We start from the raw sequence: 14,624 nt of genomic DNA on the forward strand, positions 1-14,624 counted from the left end.
TTACTTGGGTACAACTATAGCTTTGGGTGCACCCATTGACCCTTTAATATAACCGCCTGTGTTCTTGTCTTGCAACGTGATGCACATGTAGAGAAATAAAAACCCTGCTTTTGCTTTGCTGAGGTTGTTACATCGATTTGCTATAATGTGAAGCATAAACAACTCTAAACAACTCTGCTCAGGTGTACTTTGTTCTGTCACTGTTCAAAATAAGGTTCCTGTTTCTTGTTGAGCTTTGTGAAGCTTCTCTGTGGTTTGTGGTCGTTAATGACTGATCCAGCTCATACTATTTTGTCTGTGACACCTTAGATGATTATTTTCTAAACTTTGGAAGATGGGTCAGAAGAATGTGCAACTTCCTGTAACTGTACATCACATACACACTTGGTATCATGAGTATTATCAAGGCATGATGGGGAGTCATCTGCTAAGTTTTAACTCAGGAAGCTGTGTGAATGTTTAATCAGAAAGGCAAAAATGTGAGGGTAAGGCTATTTGTTAATGGTTTGGTCCATTAACAAATAGCAGTTGATCAAAATTTGTTGCTTTTTCATATGGTTTGGTTTCTTTTCACACAAGCAAAACTCTAAGCCAACCAAAATGTGTCTCTAGATCATCAGTCTGCTTAATGAAGCTTGTGCATAAGTTCAGTAACGAAGATCTGTGGTAACACATCTGTCTTCTTTCCGGGTTTTTGGTGGCTAATTTAAGCTTTACATCACATCCACTTTCTCTTTTTTTTTTTTTTTTTTTTTTTTTTTGTGTCCTGTCTGGCACTGTAGCAATCAGAATTATTGTCTGAAGGCCAAGAAAAATGCCCAACAGATTTACTTTCCCAAGTGGGCCTTTTGCTATACTGGTCCACTTGATTGTCATAGTTTATTTGATCTTTATTAGTTATTTTATTCTATTGTAATCATTCCAGACTGGACTCGGGGACGGCACATCCACTTTCTCACGCTGTCAAGCTGATTGCGACATCACTGGACTAGTCCAATCATCTTTCTGTCTGCCTTCTTCAGGGCAATCAACCTCCACTTAGCGTACTTTAAATCTCATCTGTCATTCTCCCTTTAAACCCACCTCCTGCTGATCTCAGCCTCTTCTATGTTACTCGAGCTCCATCCAAGCCTCTTCGTCTCCACCACCAGTATCTAGACTCTGAAGGGTCAGCGAATTGCCCCATTTCCTATCCCCACTGGGATTTGGTTCTGCTGTGATGTGCCATGACAGTCTAATCACCAAATAGCTTAATTGAATTCTGTATTCTTTCTAATGATCTCTCCTTATTTTATTGCTCAGATGTATCTGCAACAGGAGGAGCTAGAGTAAATATAGGAAGAAGGTGCTGTGCTCTGGGGTAGTGAATATCATGAAGAATTTACTCCTTACATTTGTTAGGACACAGTAGGTGCTATAGTTTTTGTACTCTATACATCTACGGTGCTTTGCTGCATAGTAGAATGCAAATAATGCTCGGCTACGTGAAGGCATATACTTAAACTTGCGCCATTAGTCACTTGGTAGTTGAGTTGGATCAAGTCCTTATCATGTTCTTATCATAAATTAACCACTCTGAGTTCATTTGGAACTGGGCCATTTATCCAAAGGGTCACATTGTGGCTTTTTTGATCTGCATCCGAATGCAATTACATTTACAGAAACAAGCCATAACAAAAAAACAACAACAAAAACCCCACATCAAAGTTCAATTTTAACAGACTAAACTGCACAGGTGTGAAAAGATCCTAAATGAAAAGTCTAATTAATCATCAATCACCAAAAAGCAGATGCACTGTTCGTTAATGATCTTTCCCTTCTCACTGTCCCTTTGGCTCAGATCAGAGGTTCCGCCTGCTTTCACACATTTTCATTTATGTATATACTTCTACTGTTTTTGTGGAGCCACCACTGTCAGTCATCTCACTCTTTGACAAGACTGGGGAAGTGCGCTGCAATCAGTAGAGGGCAGAAGGAAGCTGTGCAAAGCCCACACAGGACACGCACACGCATCTGCAGTATACAAAAGTACATGCACTCCCACCTAGTTAAACAATCCCACTGCAGCTCTGACCCCCACCCACACACATCTCACTCACTGTCTTTTTTTGTTCAGACACAAAGAATTGGTGAGTCTACACAGTTCAGTATATACACGCAAGCAGGTAGCTGGAGTGGCAGAGATTCGGTTTACCATGTGACTTTCAGCAGAAAAAAATGAAAGAGAGTCAACCCTCCAAAGCCTGATGGGCTTGCTTCAGTCACAGTGGATTCAACTCATTTCACAGTCAGCATCTCTGACTGAGTGCATGTGTATTAGGTGAGGTGTGCAGGATCACCTCCTCTGTGCAATCAGAATCTCAATAAATGATTCTAACATGTTCCCTGACATTTTGAAATTCTTACTGCTATTTTTTTCTGATAGTTATTTGATAATATTTGAGGCTGAAAGCTGTAAGTACTAGTAACGTTTTACTTTTCCCAAATAACTTTGCCAAATCTTCAGAAGAACTTTAGTAATGGATAGTATATGATCTTTTTGTCCAGAGCTACTTTGTCATTCAACATAACTAGACACAAAAGCTACGTGTAATTTGACAAACACGCAACTAAAATCATGTACAGCAATGTAACATGACTGTTTAGATTTTCTTCGTATCATAAAAATGATGTGCTTTCATGTCCTGTGTTATTTTTAGGTACAGGGAAGAATAATGAATGGAATGAAAGTAAAAACAGAATGTACCCACAGTCTGTTGAATTGGATTAGACCCCCCAAAAGGCAGTATTTAGAATAGTGTGATTCATCAGTTAAATGTATAAGCAGTGTGAAAAGGTTTGCTCTCATGCTAATAGGAAAGTTAAGAGAGCCCTGCTTTGCTGACTTAGCTGGCCAGTTTATCTCTCCACTGTGAACAGGATGGAGAACCAGTGGAAAAGAAGCAGAGTAGTCAGAATGGAAGAATGGATTGATCCCATTGGATGTAAAGGTGTTTTCAGTCACACCTTACCTACCAATGCTACTGCTGTCAATGGTAAACTATAATGATGTGGGGAAATTATAGGCAGAGGTGGTAGCAGTTGAATAAGAATTGAAAAATGTGACAATATCTGACCTTGTCTCTTTACAGAGGGAGGAAAAATAATCCCAGCACTGAGTCTTTTGAAATTCCTGTTGCCATGCTACATGGCTCAGTCACCATCTCTCCACGTCAAGTTATAACTGAGATGGACTTGTTGAATATTCTAGATAGATTCAATAATGATCAAACAAGATAGCTGAATAAAATGGAATTTTAATATTTTGGAGTAACAGGGTAGTAGCAGCTGGGATTATGTGACAATGCAATTTTATGCCTGTATATGTACATGTGCACATGTGTGAGTCAGGTGTTAGAATGATTTGACCATGTGTCTATATGTTTTGTCCATGTGTACTTGTGCATGTAACTTCACTTAGTATATTCATGCATGGACATGTAACCCACATCAGATTTGTGGGTTGTGCTGCTGCATAAGGTTGGAGGTGTAATTTTCCCTCCCCGCCGCTAGGAGGCGAGTATGCCTTGAGATGACTTTCTGTTAGTCAACATTTCCTGTTGTGGAAGCCATTACTCACGAGGCAACCGTTACTCACGAGGCAACCGCTACTCACGAGGCAACCGCCAAATTAGCTGAAAGATCCTGGATCTGAGATCTGTGAAATACGGCCGTGGGAAGCTGCGTCAGCTGGACGAGCTATCTCACCACGAGCTCCGATTGGTTTTTGACCAGGACTGGATCATTTGAGATCTGAACCCTGTGGGTTCAGTGGCGAGCCAATCCCGAGAGAGTGACTGTCGACGGACCCGAGTGCGGTGTGGCCAGCCGTGGGATCCATCTTCAGCGAACCTCAGGACTATTACTACCTTCCTTGATACAGATAAGACTAACACTTTAAAAATCTACCCGGGTAGTGTTCGAACCAATGGACAGAAACACACACACACACACACACACACAAGGAACTCTAATTTCTCTTTCTAAAGAGAAGTGGACTGAGCAACGGGAGCGGAAGCTCTTTAATTGAAACTCTTTGGAGAATTTCCTTAAAGAGGATGTTGTTTTGATTTTATTTTTGGGCCCTTTAATGTGCGTTTGTGCACTGTAGGAAGCCGGCTTTAGACAGGCAGGGTTTGTAAACTTTACAACTTTCAATACAGTTTCTACTCAAATCACATCTATTCTATCATTGTGTGGTTCCTTCTCTGCTGATCCTTTCAAGGCTCCATAGTCTTACCTAGAACTTTCTGATACTGGTCCAAAGTCGTTGAGACAATAATTTAATGCATATCTCATGTTGTTTAATTGTAATACCTGTTACAAAAGTGGCGAGCCAGCCAGGAGCCTAGTTAAGTGTCAGCAGTGAAACATATCTCAAGTTTGGGGAATTGTATGAAAAAAAAGTTGTTTAAAAGTTGTTTGTCATTGCCAAAGATGGAGTTCATAGCTAACTCAGGTATCAAAGTCCCTAATGCAGTGATTGTGAGTGGGTTGCTTGAATCGCCAGAAGATGAGGAGATTATAGACTTTCTGAAGAAATTTGGTTCTTTTAGGCTTGTTTCAGTAACTGATGCTGAATCAGAGTTTTATAAAAACCTGATTATTGAATATCAAGATGGTGCCGCCATTGAAGCCTTATCTTCTCTTTTGCCTTACACACATGAACTCAAAGAGAACCCAAGTGTCAGGTATCTCGTTCAAGCTTTGGCTAGCATTTACACTACGAAGGTTGGCTGCAATGTTACCAAAACCTACCTCAATGAGATAAAGAAATTGGCAAAATTAAGTGGGAAAGACTACGAAGAAGTGCTGAGAGACATGATGTCAGAGATCAGTGAGGCAATTGGAACAGACAGCATTGATGAGGCATCTGTAGCCAAACCGTTCGACACATCTCTTGAAACAGTTGAAACCTCAGAGCACCGGATGTTCAGAAGTCCCTCCTTAACAGATTCCGGTCAGGATTGCCCCAAACCAAAGCCACCTACCATCCTGAGGCAAAATCTACCCATCAGGGAGAGTGACCTGCATCTACCTGAAGTTCAAAAGGTCATCGTTGAACACATTGTAAGGAAAAGTGACTGTAACACATATCCACATTTTCCCATCAAGCTCCACCCATTTTCAGGAAAAACCCCAAGACCCAGTAATGAGACCGACTATGACACATGGCGATCACATGCTGAGCTTCTCAGGAAAGATCCCACTCTGTCCAATCTTCAGAAGTCTCGGAAAATGGTTGAAAGCTTGCTCTCCCCTGCAGCAGATATTGTTAAAAGGCTAAGTCCTGAAGCTACCCCTGAAACTTACCTTCAACTGCTGGATGCAGCCTTTGGAACTGTTGAAGATGGCGAAGAACTTTTCGCCCAGTTTATGAACACTCTTCAGGATCCTGGTGAAAAGACTTCGTCTTACCTCTGCCGCCTCCAGGCTGTTCTAAACCTTGCTGTTAAGAGGGGAGGAATTGCTGCTGAAGAAGCAGACAAATATATTCTCAAGCAATTCTGCCGCGGTTGTTGGGACAACATCTTGCTCTCTGACCTCAACCTAGAAGAAAAGAAAAGTCACCCTCCAGCGTTTGCAGAGCTCCTGTTACAGATCCGTACTGAAGAGGATAGACATGCAGCCAAAGTCACACGCATGAAGAAGCACCTCGGCTCAAATCGACAGCGGGCCATTACTAGCTCGCAAAGCACATGTGCCTGCAGCCAGCAAGTAGTGATCCCATCCGAGTCCAACACATTGACGGAACTCAAACAGCAGGTCGCATCTCTTCAGAGCCAGCTTACCGCATTGATGTCAAAGAAACCCCAAAAGACCTCGAAACCCAAGGGGAGCGCTGAGCACACATCCAGCCAACCACTACCACCTAAACTTAACCCTAGAGCACCAAGCTGGAAGTCATCCAACCCAAAACAGAATGCAAGGCCAAAAGCCTGGTATTGTTTCAAGTGTGGTCAGGATGGCCACATTTCCTCAACTTGCACTAACGAACCAAACCCCACTCTCGTTGATGAAAAAAGAAGTCAGCTAAAAGAAAAGCAGCGTCTTTGGGATGCAACCGACCATCTAACTCCCAATGAAAATTTTTAGATGTAGCCTCAGTTGTAGGGCAAACTGAGGCTGTAGCAACTCACCAGCGCCCTGTTAATAAAGACGCTACACCTAAATTAAGTGCTGCTTTGAACCAGTGTAATGTCAGGAAACACCTTTCGAAGGTTTCCCCAAAACTGATAGGTACAAAGAGTACATGCCAAGTGATGATCCAAGATAAACAGTTTAACTGTCTGATGGACACAGGTTCACAAGTGACTACGGTTACCAAGTCCTTCTTTGATCAACATCTGTTCAAAACACAGATAGAGCCACTGTATGATCTATTGGAAGTTGAAGGTGCCAATGGGTTACCCGTGCCTTATTTGGGCTACATTAAAATCACCATCACCTTCCCAGAACAATTCCTGGGGAAGGAGTGTGATGTCCCAACCTTGGCCTTAGTGGTCCCAGACAGTGGAACATCTGGCTTTCATGTACTGATTGGTACTAACACCCTTGATGTGGCATATAACATGCACAAAGAGAAAGGTCCAGTGATCCACCACACTTCAGCAGATGGCTACAAGACTGTGCTGAAAGTATTACAACTGCGACATGAACAATGTCATGACAGTAACATTGGAGTGGTGAGGATGCATGGGAAAGACAAGAAGGTTGTTCCGGCTGGAGAAACTGTTGTTTTAGAGGGAACTGTAGCAGTCAAGGGACTCCAATCGGAGAAGTGTGCCATTGTGGAGTACCCTACATCATCTCTGCCTGGAGGACTTCTAGTAAAGACCTGCCTCCTTAACATACCGACCAGATCCCCATGCAGGCTACCAGTTGTGATTTCTAATGCGTCTGAGCACGACATCACTATTCCGGCCAAGAGCGTGATTGCTGAGCTCAATGCAATCCAGGCTATTCTACCGCACAAACAGAGTGCGACGGAGGGTCAGGAGCCAACCAAGCTACCTGGATCCAAGTCCCCTGATCAACCTAAGCTGGTCTTTGACTTTGGGGAATCTCACATTTCTCCAGAGTGGAGAGACAGAATTGTGGAAAAGCTAAATGGCATGCCTGAAGTCTTTGCCATGAATGATATTGACTTTGGGAGGACAGATAAAGTAAAGCATCACATCAAGCTGTCTGACCAAACACCATTCAAGCACAGGGCCCGGCCAATCCACCCAAACGATGTGGAAGCCGTCAGAAAACATCTTCAAGAACTTCTTGATGCTGGAGTGATTCGTGAGAGCGAGTCTCCATTTTCATCTCCTATTGTTGTGGTCAGGAAGAAAAATGGTCAAGTTCGCCTCTGTATTGATTACAGGAAGTTGAACCTGCAGACAGTGAAGGATGCGTACGCACTCCCAAGGATGGACGACACTTTCACAGCACTCTCTGGTTCCAGGTGGTTCAGTGTTCTCGACCTCAAGTCTGGTTATTACCAGATTGAGGTTGATGAAGCTGATAAGCCCAAGACTGCCTTTGTCTGCCCGCTTGGTTTTTGGGAGTTTAATCGCATGCCTCAAGGAGTGACGAACGCCCCAAGTACCTTCCAGAGGCTGATGGAAAAGTGCATGGGCGACATGAACCTGAAGGAGGTTGTAGTTTTTCTGGATGACCTGATAGTCTTTTCAAAGACTTTAGAAGAACACGAAGCCAGACTCATCAAGGTTCTCAACCGGTTGAAGGAGTACGGGCTGAAGCTGTCTCCAGAAAAATGCAAGTTCTTCCAGTCTTCGGTTCGTTATCTGGGACATGTGGTGTCGGAGCGGGGAGTGGAAACAGACCCAGAGAAGATAGCAGCATTAAGGACCTGGCCAGTTCCTCACCGCCTAAAAGAGCTGAGAGCCTTCTTGGGATTCTGCGGGTACTATAGGAAGTTCATCAAAGGCTATTCAAGCATAGTAAAGCCTCTGAATGACCTGACATCGGGGTACCCACCTGTTCAGAAGCATCCCAAGTCAAAAGACAAGAGTGGGCAGTACTACCACCCAAAAGAACCATTTCTGGACCGTTGGACACCCGCTTGCCAGCAGGCCTTTGAAATGATTATAGACAAACTGACAACATCCCCAGTTCTAGCCTTTGCAGATCCCACGTTGCCCTACATCCTACACACGGATGCAAGCTCCACCGGCCTCGGAGCGGCCTTGTATCAGGAGCAGGAGGGGCAGCTGCGTGTTGTTGCCTACGCTAGCAGAGGGTTATCACGTAGTGAATCCCGCTACCCGGCTCACAAGCTTGAGTTCCTGGCATTAAAGTGGTCTGTGACAGAGAAGTTCAGTGACTATCTGTATGGCAATCAGTTTACGGTGGTCACTGACAGCAATCCTCTCACTTATATACTTACTTCTGCCAAGCTCGATGCAACCAGCTATAGGTGGCTGGCTGCACTCTCCACCTTCTCTTTTAAGCTCCAGTACCGCCCTGGGAAACAAAATGGAGATGCTGACGCATTGTCGAGACGCCCTCACGGCAATCTGCGTGATGACCTACCATCTCAGAAAGAGTGGGACAGGATACGTCGTTTCACTCAACATCACCTATCTGACCCAGGAGACATTGAAATGGTTAATCCAGAGGTCGTTCAAGCCATTTGTGAGAGACAACTTGTCTATTGCGCCGACAATGCAATGGACTGTGATGGTAGTATCTCCCTGGTTGAAAGCCTGGCCATTTCTGCAGATGCGGTGCCTGACAGTTTTGGTCATGAGGACGGGCTTGGAGGACTACCCATCATCCCAAACCTTTCAGAAGAGGACCTCAGAGACAAGCAACGAGCTGATCAGTGCATTAAGCATGTCATTTCCCAGATTGAGCACGGAGTGAAACCACCATCTAGTCTAAGAACCGAGCTTCCAGATCTGCCTCTCTTGTTGAGAGAATTGAACAAGTTTGAGCTCCGAAATGGCATCCTCTATAGAACACGCCTAGAAGAGGGACACCCACAACATCAGTTAGTCTTGCCTGAGGAACTTCGGGACGTGGTATTGACCAGTCTGCACGACGACATGGGTCACACGGGAAAGGAACGCACAGTGGATCTAGTCAGAGCTAGATTCTACTGGCCAAGAATGGCTTTGGACATTGAGAAGAAAATAAGGACGTGTACCAGGTGTGTGTGCAGGAAAGCTCTACCCGAGAGAGCTGCACCTCTGGTGAATATAACAACGACGCGACCACTCGAATTAGTATGCATGGACTTTTTGTCTGTTGAACCAGACAGAAGCAACACAAAGGACATCCTCGTGATCACTGATCACTTCACCAAGTATGCTGTAGCTGGACCGACACAAAATCAAAAGGCTCGAACAGTTGCAAAGTGGTTGTGGGACAATTTCATCATCCATTATGGATTCCCAGAGAAGCTGCACAGTGACCAAGGTCCTGATTTTGAGTCGCGGTTGATCAAGGAACTCTGTCAGATTGCGGGCATCCGCAAAACGCGAACAACACCATACCACCCGAGGGGCAACCCGGTGGAACGCTTCAACCGCACTCTATTAGACATGCTTGGCACTCTGGGAAGTCAAGAAAAATCTCACTGGAAGGACTTTGTAAAGCCGTTGGTCCACGCGTACAACTGTACCAGAAGTGAGGTGACTGGGTTCACACCATATGAACTAATGTTTGGACGCCAGCCAAGGTTGCCTGTCGACCTCGCATTTGGGTTACCAGTGAAAGGACAGCGACACAAGTCACATTCCCAATACGTACAAGACCTTAAATCTCGCCTTGAGCAGAGCTACAAAGTTGCCACAAGAACTGCTGCCAAGGTAGCTGAGAGGAATAAGATTCGGTTTGATAAGCGAGTGAGTCCTGCTTTAGGCGTTGGCGACAGAGTACTCGTCAGAAACGTGCGTATTCGAGGAAAGCACAAGCTCGCTGATAAGTGGGAGTCCACAGTCCATGTGGTAGTAAAGAAAGCTGGAGATCTCCCAGTCTATACAGTTAGACCAGAGAATGGCGAGGGTCCCAAGCGCACGCTGCATCGTGACCTCTTACTCCCATGCGGATTTCTTGCCGCACCAACGGAGGAGCGTGCTCAGCCCAAACGAGCTAGAAAGCCTAGGACACGTCAGAATACTCCCAACAGCACAACGGAGCTTGACCAGTCTTCAGACGAGGAGAACATTGTTCCCATTGCCTGGTTCGAAACACAACCAGTCTCTGAGACGACTGGGGGTGCTGCAAGGCAAAATGTCCCAAGAGACCTAGGTTCCAGTCACGCCAAGAATAACCTGACATCAATCTCCGCTGAGTCAACGGATGTTCCGGAAGGTGCCAATGTTATGCCTGATGCCACATCAATTTACCATGAAACAGATCAATGTGGCGATGAGCAGACTCCAGATGATGGTCAGACCTCACCTCCTGCTGCGGACGTACCAGCACCTGAACTCCATGAATCTGTGGGAGAAGCAAAGATGGATGATAGTGCATCCACTGAATCTGAGGGACAAAGGATGCCGCTGGATAGCAGTTCAGGAGAAGATGAGTTGTTTAACGAGGCCAAGAATTTAAGTGAGGACCAACCTAAAGAGATCCCAGTCCTCCCGGACAGGTTGGAGGATGTGATGAATGATCCTGGAACTGAAGGACAAGAGGAGAGTGGTGAAGTAGAGGAACGGGTTAACGCTGATATCCATGTCAGGAGGTCTGAGCGGGATCGTCAACCACCAATGAGGCTCGACTACACTGAATTGGGGAAACCAATTGTCACCGTGGTGAAGTCTTTCTTCCAAGGGTTGACCGATGTGTGGAATGACATGGTAAATGAAGGTGAAGCACCTGCTTCTTCCCTTGCCTTTCCCCCCAAGAAACATTTGTGTGAACCTTGTCATGCACAGGGACGTGCAAGAGTTCAGGAGGGGAGAGTGTAACCCACATCAGATTTGTGGGTTGTGCTGCTGCATAAGGTTGGAGGTGTAATTTTCCCTCCCCGCCGCTAGGAGGCGAGTATGCCTTGAGATGACTTTCTGTTAGTCAACATTTCCTGTTGTGGAAGCCATTACTCACGAGGCAACCGTTACTCACGAGGCAACCGCTACTCACGAGGCAACCGCCAAATTAGCTGAAAGATCCTGGATCTGAGATCTGTGAAATACGGCCGTGGGAAGCTGCGTCAGCTGGACGAGCTATCTCACCACGAGCTCCGATTGGTTTTTGACCAGGACTGGATCATTTGAGATCTGAACCCTGTGGGTTCAGTGGCGAGCCAATCCCGAGAGAGTGACTGTCGACGGACCCGAGTGCGGTGTGGCCAGCCGTGGGATCCATCTTCAGCGAACCTCAGGACTATTACTACCTTCCTTGATACAGATAAGACTAACACTTTAAAAATCTACCCGGGTAGTGTTCGAACCAATGGACAGAAACACACACACACACACAAGGAACTCTAATTTCTCTTTCTAAAGAGAAGTGGACTGAGCAACGGGAGCGGAAGCTCTTTAATTGAAACTCTTTGGAGAATTTCCTTAAAGAGGATATTGTTTTGATTTTATTTTTGGGCCCTTTAATGTGCGTTTGTGCACTGTAGGAAGCCGGCTTTAGACAGGCAGGGTTTGTAAACTTTACAACTTTCAATACAGTTTCTACTCAAATCACATCTATTCTATCATTGTGTGGTTCCTTCTCTGCTGATCCTTTCAAGGCTCCATAGTCTTACCTAGAACTTTCTGATACTGGTCCAAAGTCGTTGAGACAATAATTTAATGCATATCTCATGTTGTTTAATTGTAATACCTGTTACAGACACATTAGGTTTAAATGTATATGTACTCATATGAATTCCAAAGCAAGCAAGGGAGTGTGTGTGCATTAGTTATGGTGACCTAGTTTGTTAACATGCCTATTGTGGGTATACTAAGAGTTAAATGTCAAGTGTTCCTTTCATTGTTGATGTATATAGTTGATATTGATAATAAGTTTTTGTCATAAAAACTCATAAGAATACTAGATATATTTGTAATATGCTGAAATGATGCTACTATATTTGTTTCTGTTTTCTGTTTTGTTTCTGTTTATTTAAAGTTCTACACTTTATACTTATTTATGATGCTTTATTTGTTCATTCTTCCACCCAGCAAAATGATTTTGGTGCAACATAGGGATGATGCAACAAATAGTAAACTCCTCATTCTTTTTTCTCTTTGATATTTATATTAAAAGAAATCAATTCAACATATCCAAAGTCTGTGTAATGTTACCTGTTTTGAGAACAAGAGATCATACCACTTTTTATTATGGGTTTAAATACCTTTATATTCCTGATGGAGCACAAGTTTATTCAACAAGGAGATTGGCCATCAGAACTGCCAGTGAACCGGGATACTACTGTTCCAATCAAAGCACAATGTCAGGCTAATACCATAATTTTGATATTTCTTCCACTGAAAAGAATTACTTGTACAGCTTTTCAAAATTAGCCACTATAATATATGTGGTCATTGGATATAGTCTGAAGCAATGTTTAATTTCATTAGTCCTTTCATCTGATTTCTCTGATTGCCACTTATCACCAACAGATTTTAATCCGCGAAGGCCAAAGGAAAATGGTCAGAGATGCGGGAAGGTGAGTAAAAATTAATCCATCATGCAATGTTCATCTCTGGAACAATTAGAGAGCACAGTGTAGAATATTCACACTTAACATCAAATACCGGCTGAAGCAATGAACCAGATCACCTCTCAAGGTTCAGCTCTGTTTGTGAGGATATTTGCCTGCAGAATTAGATATTGATTTTCTCTCTTGCTCTTTATCTCTTGTGTTTTCTCTGTCATTTATTGTCTTTCCTTAGCAACTCTCTCCCTTGCTCTTATTCCACCTGTCTTTTCTTCTTCTTATTTATTTATTTGCAAATGTATCTTTACTAATATCTAGTAATCATGGGGGAAAAAAAGGTAATTTCTGTGCTACGTTTCCCTGTTTCCCTACATTTCAATGTTGCATTATATAATTTACTTACATCTCATGGCCACCATGTTCAGTTTATATAATTTTTTTAGGCATGTTGCCCTGATTTGAGGACACTATATAAACGGGCAACCCCACCACTCCTATTATGACTGCTTGACATTCCTGAGGGTTTTGAGTCTGTCAAAAAATCAGCATCCAGGAGATAAATAATTTCACTGAGCAGTTTGTCCTTGTTGTAGTTGCTAGTTGATAGTCGACAAATTGATGCTGCTTGGTGGAAATCCTGCATCCTTTTATCCTTTCAGGGGCTTTGCATTAATACATCTTTGAAGTATATCGTGTGTAAAGCTTTGAAATCAACCATTATGAACATGTATGGTAATGTAATGGAAAATCATGTGTCTGTTAAGAGATAAACCTGCATACATTAAGTCTTTTCATGCAGTCCAAAATGTTGTTTATTCTCTTGTCCTGTCATTAGAAACTTTCTAAATCTATATTTTTCACATGATCTTTTTTCCTCTTTAATCTGATTTCTTTCTCCCCTCCTCTGAACAACTTGATCGCTACATTTTTTCTCTTTTTCATTAATTTTTTCAATATCTACTGTTCTGCTTTATACACCATGTCTTCATAACACATCTGTTCCATCTACAATGTTGTCTTCAGCCAGCCTCAAACCTTACTCTCATCTATAAATGCATGAGCAGCTTGCCTGGTCTGAGTGCATGTGTAAGATAGCAGTAACTAAAGGTGTTGTGCCAGTGTTCTCCTCATGCATGTCAAGCATGCTCCCTCTCTCACACACACAGACTTACATGCATGCACATCCACACGTTAACCGCTGCAGAGTGCATATATATTTACACATGTGGACCCACACATAAATGAGCATAAACCTGTGTTGAAGCAAATTATCATGTTAATATACACCCACTGCCTGACAGCTATAAAATGGAAGCCAAGTGTATCTCAGTAAATACATATACTGTATATATATATAGACTGCTTTAATCTATCACGCAAGTCTGACAGGCCTATTTCTCCTGATTCAGAGATGCTGATGGTTTAAGGAATTCAAAAGCAGCCTCAATTTGTCATGGCCGCATTGGTCTCCAGCCTGCATTACTCAATACTTCGCTATAGCAAAGCCATGCGGGGGCTTTACATTACAGCCTCACTTCCTTGAATTTTAGCATTGCATATTACCCCAATGCGACACCTATCTGTTACCTTTGAGAAATTACAAATTAGAGAAAAAACGACATGTACTTTGATTAAATTTTGCACTGAAAACCTTCACTTTACAAGCAGGAGTGGAATACAGGAAGTGTAGTGATAGTGAGTAAAACAAAAACACCATAAAAGGAGTCCACACATTGTTGCACTGAAGCATTAATAATATGATTTAAAGTGAATTAATAATATGGTTTAAAAAGCTGTGTTTATTCAGCTGTATCCAATAAATTCTACCTTGGAAAAATAGCCCAGCTTTGGCAAACATGTGCACACAGTAAATTGCCAAAATAAATACCTTTGCCTGGTCTCTTGGCAATTCAGCAGCTCAGGTGTAAGTTCCATGTTCCAGGACAATCATGGCTGTTTGATTTAAAGT

This window comes from Rhamphochromis sp. 'chilingali' (assembly GCF_963969265.1).
Source record: "Rhamphochromis sp. 'chilingali' genome assembly, chromosome: 20".
NCBI classification, from domain to species: domain Eukaryota; kingdom Metazoa; phylum Chordata; class Actinopteri; order Cichliformes; family Cichlidae; genus Rhamphochromis; species Rhamphochromis sp. 'chilingali'.